Source organism: Seriola aureovittata, chromosome 4 (genome assembly GCF_021018895.1).
Source record: "Seriola aureovittata isolate HTS-2021-v1 ecotype China chromosome 4, ASM2101889v1, whole genome shotgun sequence".
Classification (NCBI taxonomy): domain Eukaryota; kingdom Metazoa; phylum Chordata; class Actinopteri; order Carangiformes; family Carangidae; genus Seriola; species Seriola aureovittata.
Window position 1 is genome coordinate 31738125 of NC_079367.1, and position 6000 is coordinate 31744124.

The 6000-nt window shown below is 41.2% G+C and overlaps 1 protein-coding gene across 5 annotated transcripts in view; it reads right to left on the reverse strand.

Annotated features, from left to right (window-relative positions):
- The window catches only part of plekhg2 (pleckstrin homology domain containing, family G (with RhoGef domain) member 2), a 126285-nt gene extending 120648 nt beyond the window's left edge, over positions 1-5637 (reverse strand). For all 5 annotated transcript variants that reach the window (XM_056374974.1, XM_056374976.1, XM_056374973.1 and 2 more), the window contains exon 1: positions 5132-5637. The gene's annotated coding sequence lies outside the window, so the exon portion shown is untranslated. The remainder of the gene's footprint in view (positions 1-5131) is intronic.
- Positions 5638-6000: the final 363 nt, after the last annotated feature.

A 6000-nucleotide genomic window follows, 5' to 3' on the forward strand; every position in this document is an offset into this window, starting at 1 on the left:
GAAAAATGTACAAATGCAAATGTGCAAAAAGTAAGTTGTCTCCCCTCAGTTCAGCTTTTTCATTTGATAGGCATCCAGTTTGTGGGTTTGTGTGTGTGTGTGTCATGAACATATATATTCACTGCATGTATCCATGCATCTATGTGCGTGTGTTGTGTATGTTGTTAATGTTGTTTATCGGGCTGCTCTGAGGTTGGAATCACTGCGGTATACATCTGTCGCCTGAGCCACGCACACACACACACACACACACACATACACACACACACACACACACACATACACACACACACACACACAGCCTCTGTCTAACCACAGACTCTGCTAAATTGTTGGACTAATTATTATAAACGACAAACACTGGTCACTGAGGAAACAATCCTCCCACATCCCATAATTATCCTGCGTGGGCTCGATATTAAATACTTGAGATGGTTGGGGTGCATTTGATTTCTGTTTGCCTGTGAAATCAATGGCTCCTTGTGTTTGTAGGAAGGCGTTAACTGAGAACAGAGTGACACATACTGCTGTTAAAACCCCAAAATAAAGTTCACGTTTTTCAGAATCTGCTGCAACACATTCAGCTAAAGTCCTCAGGCTTCAGCTGAATGTGTTGTACAGTTTGACTCTCACTGAGGGCTTCAACCCTCAACCTTTGAATTTCTTCTCACGTATGTCACACAGTGACAGTCATTAAGCATGATACTGTAAAATGGAATTAAAGCAGCTGCTGGTGACTATATCTAATTCAAAAGTATCACATCTGAATCACTTCTTTAGTGTTTAACTAGATGTCTGTGAAACACCATTTGAAAAATAACGTCCAGACGACATTAGTACATGTTAAAAGGTGATGTTTTACATCTTAAGACTCATTTGAACAGTTGATTGAGCTCATGACCCAAAATATTAGGCTATTGCAGTTAACATTGTCATGATGATGCCCTGTTTATCCCATTCAATTTCAATATCATATCAAGCAGATACATTATCTTGTTGTCGTTGTGTGTTTTTTGAGAATGATGGCAGTATGGTGGAGCAGTGGCCTCACAGCGAGAATGACCTGGATTCGAGCCCGGGGCCGGGGCCTGGGCCTGGGCCTTTCTGTGTGGAGTTTGGATGTTCTCCGTGTGCTTGCTTGGGTTCCATCCCTATAAGGTTAAGCTGTATAGCTAATGGATAGATTTTTCAATTATCTCCCCCAACAGTGTTATAATGTAGTTATTATAAAAGAAATTTGAGCGAGTGAGTAAATTGAATGTGTGTGAATCAGTGAGGGAGAAGTTGTCTCCTCCAGCTGGAGGCACAGCACAGTGTCAGGGGCTAAACGTTAGCTAACTACTGCAAAAGTGTCTGAATATGGATCAGTGGCTTCTCAAACAAAGTCTGCCAGCTCCAGGTGCAGACCAAGAAAAGATATGTGAAGGTGGAGCAACTGAGACTAATGTTACACCGTCAAGTTCAATTGAAAAACATTAGGTGGCGAAGGCTCGGACAGATTCGGCCTCCAACAAGCGTTGGAGATATCAGACGTCCGGTAGCTGTCACTGCAGTTTTTTCAAGAATGGGAGGGGGTCCCGAACCCCAACATAAATTTTTGGGGAGTCACTGCTCGAAATGGCTTAGCACCACTGCACTAGACCACTATGGGTCACTAACACTAACATTCAGTGAATGTATGATGCTGTGTGTGATCTTTGACACTGATGATGCTGTGATGTTCTGGTGTGTACTAAGCAGTGGAACACAATATTTAAACACTGGCCACTGCGCCAAAGAGACACATCTAGCTAAAACTACTAGACAGCGTCATCTACATGTTCAAGCTGTCCCCTGGAGTTTGCAGAAAGGAGAAAAAGAAGGAGACAGACAGAACAAAAGAAACAAGGGAAGAGAGAAGACAAGAGGAGAAGTGAAAGGAGAGAGTGGGTAGAGAAAAAGAAGAGAGGACACAAGGCACAAAAAGGACAAGAAGTGTGTTTTAAAGTTAAAGGAGCACTTGTTTGGAGTGATGGAGGGAGAGCGAACAGGAGGTGTGAAAGAGGAGGAGGGATGAAAGAGAGGAGGAAGAGGAAGAAGAGGAATCGGCTTCAGTGTCTCAAAGTCAACAAGTCCATGTTGAAAATCCTGCTTCATGTTTATTATTCTGACAAATTTTCTCTGAGTTCTCCACCCCTCATCCCTCCTTCTTCTCTTCTCAGTCCAGTTTCAAGCTTCAGCTCAGCGTTTTGAGTTTCTCATTAATCTTTGTTTCAAAGTAAAGTTTTCAGCTCACACTCAGCTGTGAGTCCAGCTTTGATTGGTTCTTTATTGCACAGCTCTGCTTCTTATTGGTCTCCATAATCCAAATATATTTTTTAAAAGAATCATCTTATTTTGAAAATTACTTTCAATAGTAATGCATGAAGATAAAACACCTTGTTAAAGCCAGTGTGCCACAGAGCCTCTGTGAACATTAAAAGATCATGCTGGATTCTCATCTAAATGGTTTCAGTCATTCAAGACTAAAGACTATATAAAAATGTAAAAATGTGACTAAACATGCCATAAAAGAATAAATACATTTCTCAGAAATCACCTGGCAGCCAATCAGACTTCCTTGGAGGAAGATGAATAAAATAGCAATAAAATAGAAACGTCAAGGAAGGTTACAAAGGTAACTACAGTTCTATGAATCCTGGATGACCAGAGCGTTCAGTCCCTCCTGAGAAGATTCCTGAGGAACAGACCCTCTGATGACACCAGGAGACACACCCTCCCTCAGGTTTTCCAGGGTCACCTGTTGGTGTCAAATACTCAACTGGCTCGAGACTTAAGACCCAGAGTTTAAAGCACTGGACGAAAGTGACAAACAAAGTAGCTGAGTCCTCCAGATTTGGTCAAAAGCTGGTCACGTCGCTATGATGTTAAAGTAGGCGGAGCCAGAAAAATCTAAATAAATTAACAAATTTGTTCCTTTAAAAAACAAACGAAGTACAAAGCTTGTTGTGTAGCTAACATGACCTTGAGTCAATACACACACACACACTGAATTAATAAAGAGTTGACTTAACCTAGTTCTGTTGAGTCCTTTTTAAACTTTGATGTGTGTTTGCTCTCAAAAAAGGAATGTTATTAGTAATCAATATCAATATCAATGCTCAGAAGGATTTAGCTGTCATCCCCCTGCCACAACACACACACACACACACCACACACACACACACACACACACACACACACACAAACATTTATAATTCCATTACTGTTTTTCTTAGTCAGTAATCGAAGGGCCTTATTGGCTGATGCCCAGAGATGCTATCCCCAGCGAGCCCTCAGCCTTCAGGCATGCACCCACATACACACACACACACACACACACACACACACACACACACACACAAACACACACACACACACACACACATGATCATCAGATGGTGTGTGTGATTAGTGACTGAATCTCTGGATTTCAGCAGATTTTCACTCATCCTGTTTTGTCTCACCTGTCAAAAAATTAGATTTCCTCTCAGATTTTTCAGAATAAAAGTTTTAAATTAAAGGACAAGACTTATTATTTTATTTTTTCAAACTGTCACTAAATCCCATATGCAGACTCAAACAAAAACTGTGTTAGTGTTAAGTCCATCTCTCAACACATCATTTTCCCTTTTTTAAAAAGTATCATTAATTTCCTCAAACATCTGCACACTGCAGTTTTTACAGGAGGAAACAGAGCATTTGTTGGGGATTATTTTCAGTGGCGGATTAATCCACATTTAGTTCTCTAGTGAGTATTTGTGGCAGCTGGACGGTCAGCAGTCCTCTGTCCCTCTTTCTGACATTCCACATTTCTTTTGTTGGAAGTTTGTTTTTAGAAGACATGTTTGAAAGATGAGACACAAGGAAAATGACACAGACAGAGCAAACAGGACAAGAGGATCAGATTCATGTTGTCTCCCTTTAAGACATTAGTGTCAGCTCTCTGTTTGACCTGACACTTTAAACTAGATAAAATGTCATAGCATATGTTTGATCCAACTCACAATGAAACTAATGGCTTTCTGGGCAGCCCAGCTTATTCTGAAAACAAGACTATATGACATGCTAGGGTAAGATAAAGTGATGCTACTGAAAAACCAAGAAACAGGCTGTTTTAGGTGGTTCAGAGGGTTAAACTACATAATGAAAGATGTTGTCCTCTTCCACGGTTTGAACCAGATGACTGAACAACCTCAGTCCAGATGACATCAGTTTAGCTCAGTGCAGTGTGTTAAACTGGTTTGACTAGCTAATGCCCCCTACAGGCTGCAATGTCCATCACTGTTCCAAAAGTGACTTCACAGAACAAGCCATGATTTAACTGTTTGTTTGAGTCTTAGAAAAACTTAGTAAGATCAGAAAGGTTCATCCTCTGGGAAGCAGGAGTGACATCAGTTAATACAAACAGTGCATTCAGTTTTGACATTTCTTGAGTTCAAGTGGACATTTTGTTGTGTAAAGTAAGTCAACAAATGAGCAGAATCACCTGGAGAGCTTGATGATCTGACTGTAAGGTGTTTGTTCCTCTGTGGTCGAAACAGAGTGACTTCCCATTTTCATCACCCAGGATCACATAATTATGATTTAACTGTGATGGAGATGATGGGAACAGTAACATAGACAGAGAGAGGACCCCACTAAAACGCAGGCTCAAACATGCACATGCACACATTCATTTACACATAATATTCCAAATAAAGGTCTGTGATCATTCAGAGAGCAGGTTGAAGATGTTGGCTTTTATTTTGAAATGTGTCGAGTCTCTTTTCTTGTGTAGATGATTATTGCTGATTGGTGCTTTCCTGATTATGTCTGTCTTTTATTCATTTTTTTTTTTATTTCATCTGTATTTATATTAAACAGATTCATGTTTATATATTTTCGTCTTCATTTGAAGGGAGTACTACTCTTGACCTTTACCACATCTGTTTCAACTCTGATTTCTGTTCTCATGTTGTTTATACAGATGTGAAATAAAAAAAAGAGCGGAGAGAAATGCAGAAGTGGATTAGTGACAAATGAAAGTGTGTGTGTGTGTGTGTGTGTGTGTGTGCGTGCGTGTGTGTGTGTGCGTGCGTGCGTGCGCGCGCGTGTGTGTGTGTGTGTGTACCTCGGAGCCAGTCGGGAGAGGAGACATGAACGTCCAGCAGCCAGTAAGTCGCTGCAGACCCCGCTGATCTAAACTCCTGCCTCCCCCTCTATGTGTCGTTCTCCGTTGTTGTTCCTGCTCTTTAACCGGTCGCTCCGGACGCATTGGACCAAACACTTCCCAAACTTTCAAAGGCTTTCCTCTGTCGCACAAACTGACACACTCACAGACGCTCAAACATGCACCGTATTTTCACAAACTTTGACATTCAGTCCTCCGTTTCCTCCACTAACCTACTTGGAAGTTTTAAGCACCAAAAGCAAAAAAAAAAGAATCCATCCAACATCCGTTCTGAAATATTTTCATGTAATCTCTGCATCCGCTGAGAGCGAAAAAAGTTCAGGAGAAGAAAAGTCAAAGTTCTAGTCTGACAGTTTAACGCGTTGAGAGTCAATCTCCCGGTGAAAGATGAGATTTGGTGGTTTGGAGATGAACTCCAGGCGGCGGAGAGTCGGCTTGACCCACTCTGCTGCTGCCGTGGAGGGAGGGAGGGTGAGGGAGAGAGAGAAGGGAGGTCCGAAAACCATCAGAGGGAGCGAGAGAGAGAGAGAGAGAGAGAGAGAGAGAGAGAGAGCTGTTTACAGGAGAACCAAACACTCTCCAAGAAACAGTTTCACTCTGGACTGGATTTTAAAATCCAGGAGCTGGACCCAGAAATGTTATGAAAATCTTCTTATGTTGTATTGTGTGTCAGAAGTCAGCAGTTTAGTTTAGTTATTCTTATTTATAGAAAACAGAAACACAAGTATGTGGACACTCATATGTAGCTGCTAAATTATTTCATTGTTAATTATGATTATTATTATTTTTAATTACACCTGTGTTCAGTG